Raw genomic sequence first — 17,418 nt, 5'->3', positions numbered from 1 at the left:
TAATCAGTTATACATGCACATACGTATACTCTTTTTTTAGATTCTTTTGCCATATAGGTCATTGTGGAGTATTGAGTAGAGTTCCCTGTGTTATTGTTCAGTCACTAAGTTGTGTCCGACTCTTTGTGATCCCATGGACAGCAGCACACCAGACTCCCCTGTCCTTCACTATCTCCTAGAGTTTGCTCGAACTCATGTCCCTTGAGTTGGCGATGCTTTCTAACCATCTCATCCTCTGCCACCCACTTCTTCTTTGGCTTTTAGTCTTTCCCAGCATCAGGGTCTTTTCCAATGAGTTGGCTCTTCACGTTAGGTGGCCAAAGTATTGGAACTTCAGCTTCAGCATCAGTCCTTCCAATGAATATTCGGGGCTGATTTCCTTTAGGATGGACTGGTTGGATCTCCTTGCAGTCCAAGAGACTCTCAAGAGTCTTCTCCAATACCACAATTGAAAAGCGTCAGTTCCTCAGCACTCAGCATTCTTTATGGTCCAACTCTCAAATCCATACATGACTGCTGCAAAAATCATAACTTTGACTAATGGACCTTTGTCAGCAAAGTAATATCTCTGGTTTTTAACTTGCTGTCTAGGTTTGTCGTCGTTTTCCTTCCAAGGAGTAAGTGTCATTTAATTTCATGGCTTCAGTGCCTTCTTACTAGTAATCTATTTTATATATAGTAGTGTGTCTATGTCAATCCCGACCTCCTGATTTATACCCCTCCATCACTATTGACTTAGGGGTTAGATCCCAAAGAGGAAGAGCTGTGCTCCCGAAAAGGCTCTGACTGAGAGCTGTGATGCTCTGAGGACCAGCTGACAGACTGAACCAGGTGGGAGGCCCATCCTCTACGTCTGCACGTTAGGTCCTCCGAGACTCAGCGTGGCCACCTGCAGAGGCCATAGAACTCAAAGTCTATGCTCAAAACAAGGGTACTGGGGTCTCCTTGATGTTTCAGTGGCTAAGACTCTACGCTCCCAATGCACGGGGACCCAGGTTTGATCCTGAGTTTGATTTATACTATTTTTAAATAAACATTCAAAGCACACAACAATAAAAAACACAAGAGCACCAGTAACAAAGGCCAGGGCAAGATCCCTCAGAAGGAAGTCGAGCAGAAGGACGTGACCCAACCCTGTTGGGTCCTAGAGATTCCCTGGGGAGTGAGTGGGGCTGGGGAGATACAAGGTGCTGAGTTATCTCAGGAGCCTGTGGGCACTCAGGCTCTTCCTGTCTGTGGTGTGGCTTCAGCTGCACCCTGAATGGGGCCTGGGACCTTTCGCACTGGATAAAAAAATACTAATTTTATGAATGAAACATTTTCAGATAGAGATTACTCTTTCATAAGGGTATAGAAACTCAAGTTTTAAAGATTATCCTTTTTAATTAGGTTATTAGTTTTCATGCTGTTGAGTTGCAGGAGCTCCTTACACATTTTGGAAATGTATCCCTTGTCTGATATATGGCTTGCAAATATTTCCTCCCATCCCGTAGGCTGACTTATCCTTTTATTGATTGTTTCCTTTGCTGTGAAGAAGCTTTCTCATTTGATAGAATCCCGCTTGTTTATTTTCACTTTGTTGCCCGTGCTTTGGTGTCACATTAAGAAACCATTGCCAAGACTAATGTTGTAGGGATTTTTTAAAAAAATGAGCGAAAGAGTTGAGTAGACAATTTCTAAAGACAAACAAGTAGCCAATAAGTATATGAAAAGATGCTCAATATCACTCATCATCAGGAAAATGCAAATCGAAACCAAAATTAGATATTACTTCACATCTGTTAGAGTGGCCTTTATCAAAAATAAAAAGAAGAAAAAGAGATAAATGTTGGAGGAAGGGAATTCTTGTACACTGTCAGTGGGGATGCAAAATAGTGCAGTCACTCTGGAAAACATTGTGGAGGTGCTACAAAAAATTAAAAATAGAACTACAGTCTGATCCAGTAAATCTACTTCTGGGTATTTATCCAAAAGAATTGAAACCAGGACCTTGAAGAGATACCAGCACTCCAATAACTGATTAGCACAGGCATTCTGAAGATTCAGAATCGAGGCATTCTCAATAACCAAGATGTGTAAACAACCTAAATGTCCGTGATGAACGAAATAAATGATATAATGGAATATTATTCAGCCTTCAAAAAGATGGAAGTTCTGAAAGTGTGACAAGGAGGGTAAACCTTGAGGATGTTCTGCTAAGTGTAATAAGCCAGTCACAGGGCAAATAGTGCATGATTCCGCTCACATTACACTAGCCGAAATAGTCAAACTCATAGAATCAGAGAGCAGAATGGTGGTTGCCAGAGGCTGTAGGAAAAGGGAAAAGGTGTATGGTTATATACGATGTGAGTTTGCAAAATGAATTAATTCTAGAGACCTGCTGGGCAGTGTTGTCCCTATAGCTAACAATACTGCCTTATACACAACATTCTTTTGTTATTTGATCTCACTGTTAAGTCTTACCATAATAAAATTTTTTTTTTAATTTAATCCTGCTTTTTCTTCAATTCATTTTTAAGTTTCTGTTCTCAGCCAGATTTTTTTGAAATTAGAAGAGAAGATTCTATTCTCAAAGAGGCTTTAGTCTTACCAGAGAGACAGTTAAGAAAAAAAAAAAAAGCAAGTACACTGACTGTTTAACTAGCAGTGAAACTGACAACTGCTATTCCTCTTGTTGCATTTCACATTTCATAATTCTAATCCACGATGTCACTTCGCTTCCCAATTCCAATTGACATCATTTTGATGTACATTTTGGGTTGATGCCTAAGGACATTTGAAAAGAGTTTAGTGCTGAGCATAAGCTGAATATATTCCCAGAATTCCTGTGCTGATCAATTATTTATCCCTTACAAATGCTAAGATCAAAACTGAAAAAAAATTCTATATTTCAGCTTGACAGGAGCTTTTGGGAGACTAGCAGGAACAAAATACTTTTGAGTCTTAAGTTGGTAAAAATGAGCTTCCCAATTCACTTATTCTTTACCTAAATGAGGCAATTCCTTTGTCCCTAATAGTGAAAAATAAATTTTTACATTATGAAGAACTTATAACTTATATCAAATGTTTTAGTCTTTTAACATGAGAGTTATTGGGGATTTTTTAATACAACTAGTAAACATTGTGATTTTTTGTTTTAATTCAAAAGGTAATAAAAATGCCTAATTGCCACTTTAATAGCATCTTTTGATCCATGAACTTCTCATTTTTGTATACATTCATTTTTTAATAGATTATTTTTTTTAAGAAACTTCACATTTACAGAAAAATTGGGAAGACAGTACAGAGTTCCTGTGTATCTGGCCCCATCTTTCACCAATTATTATTACTATTTTTTAATCTTTGAGGACATTGTGCTATATACATATTTCAATATTTATTTCTTTGGCTGTGCCAAGTCTTAGTCGTGGCCTGTGAACTCAGTTGCAGCATGTGGGATCCAGTTCCCTGAGCAGGGGTGGATAATGAATCACAGTCTGCCCCTGCCCTGGAGCACCAGGGAAGTCCCTCCCCCAGATATTCTAGTTCTTTCATGAGTCTGGGAGAAGTTACCGATTTTCAATTTACTCAGCTTTTTTCCTGTTGTCAGGATAGAGTGATGACTTATAAGAACTTGAGAAATAGGAGCTGTAACAGGAAGTCACACACGCATTTTTAAACCTTGATCTAGGTTTTCATGGACGCAATAAATGAAAAGTAGTGCATCGTGAGTGAATAGAACAGGAGGGTGCTGGTTTCCAGCTGTGTCCCCGGCTATGGTTGTGCTACCTGGGGCTCTGAAACGAGAGGCCACGTGCACCCCAACAAAGAGTAGCCCCAGCTTGCTGCAAGTAAAGAAAAGCTCACTCAGCAACGAAGACCTAACACAACGAAAAATAAATAAATAATATATAAAAAAGGAAAACTCAAAAAAGTTGTTGTTTTAAAAACTCTATTTATTTGGCAGCAACTACTATCTATTAATAGTTGCAGCGTGTGAGATCTAGGTCCCTGACCAGGGATCAAACCCCAGTCCCCAGCAATGAGAGTGCAGAGTCTTAGCCACTGGACCACTAGGGAAGTCCCTTAGCCGGTATTTTCAAGGACAGATTCTTACAGGGGCATTAATAGGTCTAGGGGTATTGTTCACACTCCTCTCAACCTTCCAGAAATAAAGATTTGACAGGAGTGAACCTGTTTTATCACTCAACTTTCATTTCTCTATTTCGTTCACAAATCACTAAACGCTTGGTTTAATCAAAATGTATTATGCCTATGATGATTCTGTGATATAATTTCATTATAAGGGACTCATTTTTGGAGACATCTTCTTTTGGTCTTATTTTCTTTTAAATTGTCTACCCACAGGGTTATAGCTTTTTGTCTCCTTGAAAATTGTGCTGTTTCTTAGGTTTAGGACATATCTAACTGGACCCAATATTCCCTCTGAGATAATGTGGTCATTTTCCACTACTGCCTCCCCATGTGGTCAGAACGAAGATCTATATGGCAGTTACTCTCATTTAACATTTAAATCTGAACAGTTTAATTTCCAACCAAGACAGTTAAGGACATATCTGATATTCGGCTTCCAACAGAGTGAGCTTTTCATCATTGGAGAGAAAATTCAATCCTCTATTTCTTGCACTGGTTTTACATCCATTTTGGAAAACATGACTCATTTTCTCTACATGGTCTGGTGGTCTCCCTCCAGCAAGCCTCCTGCACCCCCTTCCTCAATTCTGCTTTCCCAAATGCTTTCCACCATTTCTCTACTAGAATGTTTATTTCCTCAACACGTGTGTAAGTTTTGAGCAAAGAGTACAGAGTCACATCTCTCTTTTAATATATGTGAGTTTTTAGAACACAGTGTGCTCCCTGATTTCCTTATTCGTATCATGGATTTTATGTGCTTCATTCTCAGTGACTTCATAAGATCCATTTCTTATCCATGTATTAGTTCACTTTGTTTAGTACCCAGGGTCTAGAAGTGGCATATCACATGCTATGGCAATATGGATTCACTCAGACCCTGCTATCTTGTCCCCCAAAATACAGGAATGAATGTTGCTGCTATTCCTGCTCCTATATTGCTAACATCTGAACTAGCCTGGACTGAAATCTGCTTCTTCCCTGCTCTATTTTCAACCTGTTACCCAAAGACTGGTTACACAAAACCACTGGTTCTGGCCTCATTCTGGGCTTTTTCCAGAAAGCATACTCAAAGTTGAGTAGAAATGAAGCAAGCCTTTGCGTTTGCAGCTGTTGACTGCAAACCATCAGGTCATTGACATGGTTTTCTTTTTCTGCCAGCCATCCCTCCTCCACGATTAAAATGGTTTCCATGTTTTCATAGAGCAAAAGTAAATGTTTAGTTTTGAAGCACAAGCTTTATTACCTAATCTTTGTACATATACCTGGGCATCTGTGCACATATTTTGAAAGGTAATTATTAAGTAATGAGCCTATTAAAATGAAATATGAAACCTAGTGAGAGGAACTGCTATCAGGAATTTAGTGAGGACTAAAGTCCCGGTTCTCACAGTATGATCTAAGTACCCTGGGGAGCCCCAAGACCTTTCAGGGGTGCATGAGATCAAAACTAGTTCGTAAAAGGACTAAAAAGACCTTTTCCTTTTCTGCGGTGTCAGTACTGGAACTGTACTCACATCACAACAGATTGAGTCCAGAAACAGGTATGCGGGACGCCCTGGTGGTCCAGTGGTTAAGAATCTGTCCTGCAATGCAGGGGATGTGGGTTTGATCCCTGATTAGGGAACTAAGATACCATGGGCCGTGTAGCAACTGAGCCCAAATACAGCGACTGGAGAGTCAGCATGCCTCAATGAAAGATCCTGCATGGGAAACTAAGACCCGAGACAACCAGATAAATAAATATTTTTAAAAGGAAGCAAGTATGAGATTCTACCTCTCATTTGACTAAGCCAACCATTATGAGATTTGCAAAAAATGTGGACCAATGCTATTTCCCTCTCTCCTTTTTTATTTTAGAAAATAATTTTTCTTTTTAAATAAAATACTTCGACATGTAACAGGTTGAATAAATACACATTCAAAACTTTCTCCAAATTAATGTGTAATACAGTAAATATCAACATATATAATTCACATAAGCAAGAGCTCTTTGGGATCCTTAATTCTTAAGAAGGTAAAGAGGTCCTCAACCCCAAAATTCTGAGAGCTGTTATACTAAAATGGTTATTCAAATTCAGTCTCGTTATCTTAGTTCTTCCTTTGAATAATTTTTTAGCTCATGAAGATGGGAAAATTCTATCCACTATTTCCATCCTCATCTATCATAGGTTTTTATTATAACAACTCATTCACATATACCTATAAATATAAATAAAAAGGAAATTGTCAAAGGGGATTGGAAGCCCCATCCCATACAACCCAGAAAAGACACACACGTGAGTAAAAATCTGTTCCTGAGAAATAAAAATTTCTTCTGGTATGAGCTGAAGTATACAGAATTCTGTGTCAAAGTAATTATAATGTTACTTAAAAAAAAAAAAAAAGAGGTTAATGAGGGAGTTCCCTAGTGGTCCAGTGGTTAAGACTCTGCACTTTATAGAGCAGGGGGGCCCAGGTTTGATCCCTAGTCAGGGAACTAGATCCTGCATCTCACAACTAACAGCTGGTACAGCCAAACAAATTAAATGAAGAAGAAGAAGAAGAAGATGTCTTCCTAGTCCATTCACAACTCTCATTTCTCTAAAGTCACAACTCACAGCATTTTTTAAATGGCTTTCTTGAAATATAACTCCTATGTCATATAGTGTGTAGCTAGATGGCTTTTAGCATATTCAAGAATTGTGCATCCATCACATAATTAGTTTTAGAATATCTCCATGACCCCAAAAGGGAATGTGGTACCCATTAGCCATCACCACTCAGCTCTCCGCATCCTTGGCAATTGCTAACCTACTTCCTGTCCCTACAGGCAACTATCCTGGACATGTCACATACATGGGATCATGCAGTATTTGATCCTTTGGGACTGACTTCTTTCACTTAATATCATGTGTTCAAGGCTCACACAGGTGTAACATGAATCAGTATATTATTTCTTTTTATTGCCAAATAATACTCTATTGTATGCCTATCCCACATTTTATGTATTCATTCATCAGCTGGTAGATATTCGTGTGATTTCCACTCTATGGCTATTATGGAAAATGCTGTTGTGAACATGAATGTACAGGTGTTTGTGTGAGCGTGGGTTTTCATCTCTCTTGGGTATGGACCTGGGAGTGGCAGTGCTGGGCCAGATGGTAACTTTATGTTTGAGATTTTGAGAAACTGCCAGATTGTTTTCCAACGGGGTTTGTCCACTCCACGTTCTCACTAACAACATACCAAGATTCTAACTTCTCCAGACCCTCACCAATGCTTGTTACTTTCATTTTTTAAAATTCTAGCCGTTCTGGTGGGTGTGAAGAAGCATCTCGTCATGACTTTGGTTTGTCACGGTCTTTTCATTGTGAAATGAAGATTGTCAACTGGCAAATTCTAGAATCTCAGGCTTTAAGCACTCAACTTCCTCAAAACTCTTCTTGTAATGGGGATGCTAACCTCAACAGCTTTCTCTCCTAAATAGTAACATTAAGTTTAGGGCAATTTTCTTTCTGTAGGGTGTCTCAATAACCCTACCAGTTGAAAGCAAGATCTAGAGAGTTCAGAAGCTCCACACACGGTCACAAACTCAGTGACTTGGTTCTCTCTTCTGTGGCTCAGACAGTAAAGAATCTGCCAGCAAAGTGGGAGACCTGGGTTTGATCCCTGGGTCGGGAAGATCCCCTGGAGGAGGGTATGGCAACCCACTCCAGTATTCTTGCCTGGAGAATCCCATGGACAGAGGAGCCTGGCGGGCTACAGTCCAAAGGGCCACAAAGAGTCGGACATGACTAAAGCAACTTAGCACACACACAACCTTCTTTATGGTCCAACTCCCTCATGAGAAAACAGCAAGAAGTCTGCAGTCTGCAACCAGGAAGAAGACTCTCACCACAGCTCGACCAGACTGTCACCCTGATCTCAGACTTCCAGCCCCCAGAACTATGAGAAATGTGTGTGTGTGTGTGTGTGTAAGCCACATAGTTAACAGTATTTCTTATGATAGTTTGGTTGGACTAAGATACTTTCCCTTAAAGGACCCGAATGCAAATTAAGCAAAGGTTTACAAAGGAAATTGTCCTACAAAACAGAAATAAAACAAGGCCCCAGGAAGATTCCCTTTGGAGACAGGAATACAGAACTGATGTTTCCTGAAGACAGGTTTCTGAAGCAGCGTGGATGTTCAGAAGCCATTCTATAATTGAAGCAATGTGGGGCTTCCCTGGCGGCTCAGATGGTAAAGAATCTGCCTGCAATGCAAGGGACCCAGGTTTGATCCTGGGTCCAAAAGATCCCCTGGAGAAGTAAATGGCAACCCACTCCCGTATTCTTGCCTGGAGAATTCCATGGACAGAGGAGCCTGGTGGGCTTCAGTCCATGAGGTCACAAAGAGTTGCACATGACTGGATCAACTGACACTTTCACTTTCATTCTTCTGGACATAGAATCTACTAGGTAGTATTGTGTGAAGTCAAGAGCACTGGCTTTGGGTCAATCCCAAGGTCAAAATAATCTCTAACTCTTCCCAGCTATGTGAACTTCATCCTGTAATTTGTTTCCTCTCTCCAGTCTCTGTCTATAAAACAGGACATCACCATCTATCTAAGAGCAGTGTGTTATTACAGTCAGACTCACAAGCTCTGGAACTGATCTACCTGGATTTATAATCCAGTTCAGTAACTTCTCAGCTGTATGACCTCGGGCAAGTTGCTTAACCTCTCTGATCCTTTGTTCATTCATCGGATGCCTACCCACAGAAGCGAGATAAAGACTAAAGGATGAAATTATGTAAAGTGGCTGGTGTATAGTAAAGCACTCAACAATAGTTAGTGCTGTTACCTAATACTAGTGTTAATATGAAATTAAATAAAGTAAAATTGGGAAAGTTGGATGATGCCAAGAGTTGGGGATATGAGGAAAGAATATCTTTTGTTGACCAACTGGGGGAACTTAGCCAAGTTAAACATATGTTTACTTTATGACCCAGCCATCCCATTCCAGTGTATATATTGCAGAACAATTCTCAGAAAAGATTCCCGAGGGAACAAGCGTATGGGAATGTTCATCAGAATGCTGCATGTGGGAGCAGGAGTTGGAGACACGCGTTGTGCAGGACGTGGATAAGTAAAGTGTGGTGGAAACAGTGTCGTTCACTAATGAGCAGTCTGAGGGCTACATATACAGTAAGGACAGAGAGAGACCTTAAAATACAGAGTTGCACACATAAAAAGGGGGAACCAACTGTATCATCTGGGGATTTAACCAGAAACGCAGAAAGCATTATAAGCATTTTAAAACAGAAAGGAAATTTAATATGGGGAATTGGTTACACAGATGAAGAAAATCTGAGACACTGACATGAGACAGGTGAGGCAGCCTAGGCGTTCACAACAGCAGGAAGTCATCACCCCCACCCCAGGCTGGAGGGACAAGCAGATGACATGGTGCGACCTGAGTCCAGGGATTGAGGTCACCGGGCAGAAGCTGGACTTGTGGCAGGGTTCAGTTTTCAGTTCAGTCACTCAGTCGTGTCTGACTCTGTGACCCCATGGACTGCAGACCGCCAGGATTCCCTGTCCATCACCAACTCCCAGGGCTTACTCAAACTCATGTCCATTGAGTCAGTGATGCCATCCAACCATCTCATCTTCTGTCATCCCCTTCTCCTCCTGCCTTCAATCTTTCCCAGCATCAGGGTCTTTTCCATGAGTCAGTTCTTTGCATCAGTTGGCCAAAGTGTTGGAGCTTCAGCTTTAGCATCAGTCCTTCCAATGAACAGTCAGGACTGATTTCCTTTAGGGCTGACTGGTTTGATCTCCCTTGCAAGGGAGAGTCCAAGGGACTCTCAAAAGTCTTCTCCAACACCACAGTTCAAAAGCATCAATTCTTCGGCTCTCAACTTTCTTTATAGTTCAACTCTCATATCCATACATGACCACTGGAAAAACCATAGCTTTGACTAGACAGATCTTTGTTGGCAAAGTAATGTCTTTGCTTTTTAATATCTAGGTTGTCTAGGTTGGTCACAGCTTTTTAATAGCTTTTTGATATCTAGACTGTCTAGGTTGGTTATAGCTTTTCTTTCACGGAGCAAGCGTCTTTTAATTTCATGGCTGCAGTCACCATCTGCAGTGATTTTGGAGCCCCCAAAAATAAAGTCTCTCACTGTTTCCATTGTTTCCCCATCTATTTGCCATAAAGTGATGGGACCAGATGCCATGATCTTCATTTTTTGAATGTTGAGTTTTAAGCCAGCTTTTTCACTCTCCTTTCACTTTCACCAAGAGACTCTTGAGTTCTTCTTTGCTTTCTGCCTTAAGGCAGGGTTGTCGAGGGGGAATTGGAGCCATGGGGAAACACAGCTGCTGCAGGATATCCTGAGAGAGAGAGAGACAGAGGAGCAAACACTGGACTCCCCCTTCCTTCATCCTCCAGTCTCCCATCCTCCAGTCTCCCTCCAGTCTTCCTTCATCCTCCTCGTGTCTCCCACTGGCTAACTTCAGGCAGATGCTGACTAGGGAACCTGGCAATGCAGCTTGCTGGGATGACTCCACCCCCCCCCGCCCCACCCCCCGTTTCAGTTCACTCCACTCCACCCTACACTGCGTGGTGATACAAACCAGAGCCGGGGAAGAACAAGAGACGGGTATGCGGGTATGAGAGTCAAAGATACCAGTTGGCACACAATTATTCATGTAAATTACAAATACCTATACATTCAGGGACTTCTCTGATGGCCTAGTGGCTAAGACTCCGTACTCCCAATGCAGGAGCCCTGGGTTGGATCCTTGGTCAGGGAACTAGATCTCACGTGCCGCATCTAAAGATCCTGTCCACCACAACCAAGACCCAGTGCAGCCAAATAAATATTACACACATACGCACAGAAAACAAATACCTACACATTCAAAGCATAGCTACTTATTTCGCAAGGAACCTACAAACTCAAGGACACATAGAAAACACACGAGAAGAGCTGTCCATGCATGAAACTTCCCTGTCAATCCAGCGGTTGGACTTCTGCCTTCCAGTGCAGGGGTGAGGGTTCGATCCCTGGTCTGGGAGGATTCTACATGCCATGGAGCAAGGAAGCCCATGCACCACGACTGCTGAACCTGTGCTCTAGAGCCTGGAAGCCGCAACAGAAGAAGCCACTGCAATGAGAAGCCCATGCACCACAGTTAAGGAGTAGCCCCCACTTACTGAAACTACAGAAAAGCCGGAGTGTAGCAACGAAGCCCCAGGGCTACCAAAAAAACAAATAATTTTTTTAAAAAATTGTTCCACATTAAAAAAAATTCTTAAAAAGAAATTGTCCATGTAGGAATGAGTGAGGGAGTAAGAAGCGAGGCTAAAAAAGAATAACAAACAAATAAATGAAACGAGAGCAGGACTTTGCAGGAGCAGAAAGATACCTTCTCACAAACCCAAAAGTACAATTAACTAACCCCAAGTACAATTAATTGAACCCGTGTCTTTTGCACCTCCTGCCTCACAGGCAGCTTCTTTACCGTCTGAGCCACCAGGGAAGTCCCATAGAGTTAGTTGCTCAGTTGTGTCTGACTCTTTGTGACCCCATGGACTGTAGCCCACCAGGCTCCTCTGTCCATAGGGATTCTCCGGCAAGAATATTAGAGTGGGTAACCAATCCCTTCTCCAGGGGATCTTCCTGACCCGGGGATCAAACCAGGGTCTCCTGCATCGAAGGCAGATTCTTTACCACTTGAGCCACGAGGGAAACCCCAACTAACCCTGAGGTACATAAAAAACAGGTGGAGCTGAAAATGACTACAGGGTAAGGGAATGTCATACTCATCAACTGTTGTTTAATTGTTAGCACCTTAGCAGATCTGTCAGTTCCCACCATCTTCTTGATCCTTCTTAAAGAATCACAGAATCTAGAGTTGTAAAAGGACTTAGATCCTCTGCATATTCTGGAAGGAATTTAATGAGTTAGGAAGACCACAGGCTTCACAGGCAGATAAACCTGGGTTCTTACTGGCTGGAGGACTGTGTCCTTGCTAAACCTCTCTGAGCGTCAAAATCCTCACCTATAAAATCAGGGTACAATAAATAACTTGCAAGGCAGGGTTGGAAATGATACACATAGAACAATAAGCGGAGTGTCTGGGACACATCTGGCTTTCAATAAACAGGAGTTCTCCTCGAGTCCAAGGGGCTTCCCTAGGGGCTCAGCAGTAACGAATCCGCCTGCCAAATGCAGGAGACACAGATTCGATCCCTGAGTCGGGAAGATTCCCCTGGAGGAGGACATGGCAACCCACTCCAGTATTCTTGCCTGGAGAATCCCACGGACAGAGGAGCCTGGTGGGCTACCGTCCACGGGGTCACAAAGAGTCAGACGTGACTTAGCAACTAAAGAATAACAAATCATTGAGTCCAAATCCCTCACTTCCCAGAGAAAGAAATGGACACTACCATCTCACGGAAGCTGGGGGTGTTATCTGGGATCGTACAGGCAGAGCAGAGTTGATTATGGATTTAAAATATCCATATTTAAAAATCTACTTAGGGAATTTCCAGGGCTTCCCTGATAGCTCAGTTGGTAAAGAATCTGCTTGCAATTCGGAAGACCTGGGTTCAACCCCTAGGTTGGGAAGATCCCCTGGAGAAGGGAAAGTCTACCCACTTCAGTATTCTGGCCTGGAGAATTCAAGTCGGACATGGCTGAGCGACTTTCACGTTCACTTAGGGAAGTCCCTGGGGATCTCGTGGTTAGGGCACAGCACTTGCACTGCAGTGGCCCAGGTTCAATTCTTGGTCAGGGAACTCAACTCCCAAGCCACACCAAGCAGCACCCTGCCCCCCCAAAAAAGAACTATTTAAATGGAACTCAAGGGTATATACCTAGGACTGGAACTGAAGGTACGACTTTAGGATAAATTCCCAGAAGTAAGATTGCTGTGTGAAAAAGTTAATAAATATATAGTTTTGTTAGATATTGCCAAATTCTACCTCCCCAAAGGAATGGACAGGTTTGCATTTCCACCAGAAATTTATGAGAGTGCCTCAAACTTTTGTTTAAAAAAGAGTCGTGATGTCTCTAGAGTAGGAAAATTGAAGTAATTTCAAACCCATGTTGTGCAAGACGCTGCCCACAGACAGGTGTGCCCTTAATGGATTAAACGAGTTCAGCTGACATGTCATCTTCATTGGGAACGGTGTGAGGACCTGGAAAAGCGTTTAGCACAGAGCAGCTATTCAATTGGAAAGCTTTCTTTTTCAAATATTGATTTCCTTGTGTGTGAGGGAAGCTCTCCTCTGTAGAGAAGTGAGAGGGATGGAGGTGGGGTGACCCAGATTTGTGGCTTTGTAAACAGACGTCATCATGAGCGAGGTTTAATGAGATACACACTGCCTCCCCACCAGCCACTCCCACTTCTCCTAAGGACTCTGATTGTGCTGCTCTTTACTGTTATCCACTTCATTCCCCAGAGCCGTTCTACTTTGGAAGAATATACCTCTACCCCTAGATCTAGAAGATCTAGGTGGGTCATGTGACTCAGGCCTTAGCTAACCAGCCCAATCTTTTTTTCTTTTTTTTTGAAATTTCCTTATTTATTTTCTCCATGCTCTGTGGCCTGCAGGATCTTAGTTCCTCAACTAGAGAATCAAACCCTCTCTCCCTGCAGTGGAAGTGCAGACTCTCTAACCCCTAAACTGCCAAGGAAGTCCCCTCACCAGCCCGATCTTATTCTGTGATTGTGTTGATGTTTCCAGTGTGGACGCATAACACAGTGAGGACCAAGGTAGAAAATATGAATCTGACAAGAGAAAAAAGAAAGTAGGGATGTGTTTGCCTAACTGATCCTCTCAATAAACTAACCGTGAAGACTGCCTACCTCTGGGTCTCCATCTGCATGACCCAATAAATCCCATTAAGTAAATCAGTAAGAGCTGGGTGTTCTATAACTACAACCAAAAACATTGGGATTTATACAGTGAGAAGCTTCAGTATTACCTACAAGGAATCTCATAAGTACATGATATTCTTTAGGTTTTTTTTTTAAAGAATAGGTGTGTGAAAAAATACATATCTTTTTAAATCAAAGTATAGTTGACTTACAATGTTGTGTTAATTTCTGCTATAGAGCAAAGTGATATATATATATATATATATATATATATATATATATATACACATATATATATATTCTTTTTAATGTTCTTTTCCATTACAGTTTATCCCAGGAATATAGTTCCCTGTGCTATATAGTGAGACACTGTTGTCCATCCAGAAAGATGTATATCTTTGAATGAAGCTTTTTAATTCCAGAAAACAGTTTGTCATCTTAATATTAATAGCCAATGCTACTGGTTCCAGATTCTTGCCTTTTAGAACCGAACGTGTACTAAGTCGCTTCAGTTGTGTCTGACTCTGTGCAACCCTATGGACTGTAGCCCGCCAGGCTCCTCTGTCCTTGGGATTCTCCAGGTAAGAATACCAAAGAGGGTTGCCATGTCCTCCTCCAGGAGATTTTCCCAAATCCAGGGATCAACCCTTATCTCCTACATCTCCTGCACTGGCAAGCAGATTCTTCACACTATTGCTGCCTGGGAAGCCCTTAGAAACTAAAGTGGGCATTAATATTAGTAGTTCTAAATTTGTGACCTCTCAGTCTTACAAGTTAGATTCAAAACTTCATTGAGAAAGTTCAGTAGTCACCATCTGTCAGTAGTCTGATCTTTAGACCAGAATGAAAGACATACACACCTAAATTGGCTGCACTTTCCCACCATTTTGAAATACAGTTGCCCCATCTTTCTCAATAACGATTGTATTTCTGCTTCTCCGAGCTTCTGCTTTGTCCAATCAAAACCTTGAATTTATCCTGTTACAGATTGTTTAGTGTGGGTTGTCAAGACCTAAAAAGATCCTGGGCTTTTATTCTTCTGATAAACCAGCCTATGACAATTTCATGGATGCTGACAGACCACACAAAAGTCCAAGTCAGACACAAAAGATTTTGTTGCTCATAGTAATAGGAGTAACCAGCCAATCAGCATTTCCTCTCACTGCTTGCCAGAGCCCCAGTAGCCACAGGGCAGTGGGGAAAGGGTGAGATGGAGTGGGCTGCATACAGGAGAAGAATCTTCGGCTTAGGGAACCCAAATCTTTTATAACGGGCAGTATGCATGACTTTGCTCTGGTTATTCTACAAATGGCTTAGGAAATCCAGGAACTCAGTACAAAATGGGTTGTAGTTCAAGTCATTGCCACCATCAATATTATCTGAATCACATTAAGATTTATGGACTTGGTAAGGGAGCAAATAATATAATTTGGCACCTTAAAAGTATTTGTCTATTTTCTGGAGATTCCATGTGTGGAAGAGGATGGAGAGAAGGCAGAGGAGAGAAATGTTGGTAGAGGCAAATGGTGATGGTGGGAACACACCAGCTTGTTCACCTCGTCCTTTAACCCCACACATGGCAACCTCATGTTAGGAAGGCACATGTTTTCTGGCATTTTTTTCACCCTCTTTCCAAGAGGCTTTGCCTCCTAACCTTATACAGTATTCACCTTGAAAAGAGATGCAGTAAAAATATTTTTTTTTCCATATCATATGTCTGCAGCATTTTAGTACCTAGAGAAGTTTCAGCACTTTCTATTGTGTGGCACTCTGGACAACTTCCAGACAGGCTCATCTCTTAATCTGGCCCCAATCACTGCAATCACATTGAATGGAAGATCTCTACTGAGTATTATTGTATCTTTGGTGCTGCATTAAGTGACAACCTAAGAAAGGCAGGGAGGTAGGAGAGGAATTGATATTTTGTGCAAGGTACTGTGCTAACCATTTTAAGTACATGGTTTCACTTAGTCATCATCAGTTCCGTTCAGTTCAGTCACTTAGTCGTGTCCGACTCTTTGCAACCACGTGGACCGCAGCACGCCAAACTCATGTCCATTGAGTCGGTAATGCCATCCAACCATCTCATCCTCTGTCGTCCCCTTCTCCTCCTGCCTTCAATCTTTCCCAGCATCAGGGTCTTTTCTAATGAGTCAGCTCTATGCTAACTAAGATCCAGAAAGGTAAGTAACTTATATCAGGGTAAATAAGTGACAGAATCAGGTTAAAAATTCTACGTGTATCTGACATCAGAATCCATGGTGAGTTCAGAAAATTCATCTTGAAATTCAGGAACACTGTAACTCAGGAAAGAGCTCTGTGCAATGAAAGAATAGTACTAATATGTGTTGAATATTGAATGTGAGCATAGATAATTACAGGAAAATTTCCCTAGTTAGAACAGTTACTGCCATACTCTACCATAGTATCAGGTCTCTCACTGACTGCATTATATATGCAAGTGGACCAAGACTGGTTTTCTGAGGAGGGTGGGTAACATTTGTTTAGAGTTGGGTGCTCCTTTTAATTTTCACAAGAGGAATTTAAACTGGAATCTTGCATTTCTACTATCTTGCTATTTACTTCAGAGAAAAAAAACATAAGTGCTCAGATTAGAACTTCCTGAACCTCTTTGAGCTCCACATCCCAAACTATATCTGGCACCTACATCCATTTTTTAATTGAAATATCATTGCAGGTCAAGAAGCAACAGTTAGAACAGGACATGGAACAACAGACTAGTTCCAAATTGGGAAAGGAGTACGTCAAGGCTGTATACTGTCACCCTGCTTATTTAACTTTATATGAGTACTTTATATGCAGGGTACATCAGGAGAAATGCCGCTCTGGATGAAGCACAAGCTAGAATCAAGACTGCTGGGAGAAATATCAATAGCCTCAGATATGCAGATGACACCACCCTTATGGCAGAAAGTGAAGAAGAACTAAAGAGCCTCTTGATGAAAGTGAAAGGAAAGTGAAAAAGCTGGCTTAAAGATCAACATTCAGAAAACTAAGATCATGGCATCTGTTCCCATCACTTCATGGCAAATAGATGGGGAAACAATGGAAACAGTGACAGACTTTATTTTTGGGGGCTCCAAAATCACTGCAGATGGTGACTGCAGCCATGAAATTAAAAGACACTTGCTCCTTGGAAGAAAAGCTATAACAAACCTAGACAGTGTATTAAAAAGCAGAGACATTAGTTTGCCCACGAAGGTCTATCTAATCAAAGCTATGGTTTTTCCAGTAGTCATGTATGGATATGAGAGTTGGACTATAAAGAAAGCTGAGTGCTGAAGAATTGATGCTTTTGAGCTGTGGTGTTGGAGAAGACTCTTGAGAGTCCCTTGGACTGCAAGGAGATTAAACCTGTCAATTCTAAGTTGGCCACCTGATGTGAAGAGCCTACTCATTGGAAAAG

The sequence above is a fragment of the Cervus elaphus genome, chromosome 18, assembly GCF_910594005.1.
Source record: "Cervus elaphus chromosome 18, mCerEla1.1, whole genome shotgun sequence".
Classification (NCBI taxonomy): domain Eukaryota; kingdom Metazoa; phylum Chordata; class Mammalia; order Artiodactyla; family Cervidae; genus Cervus; species Cervus elaphus.
Note: the sequence above shows the minus strand (reverse complement) of the source record.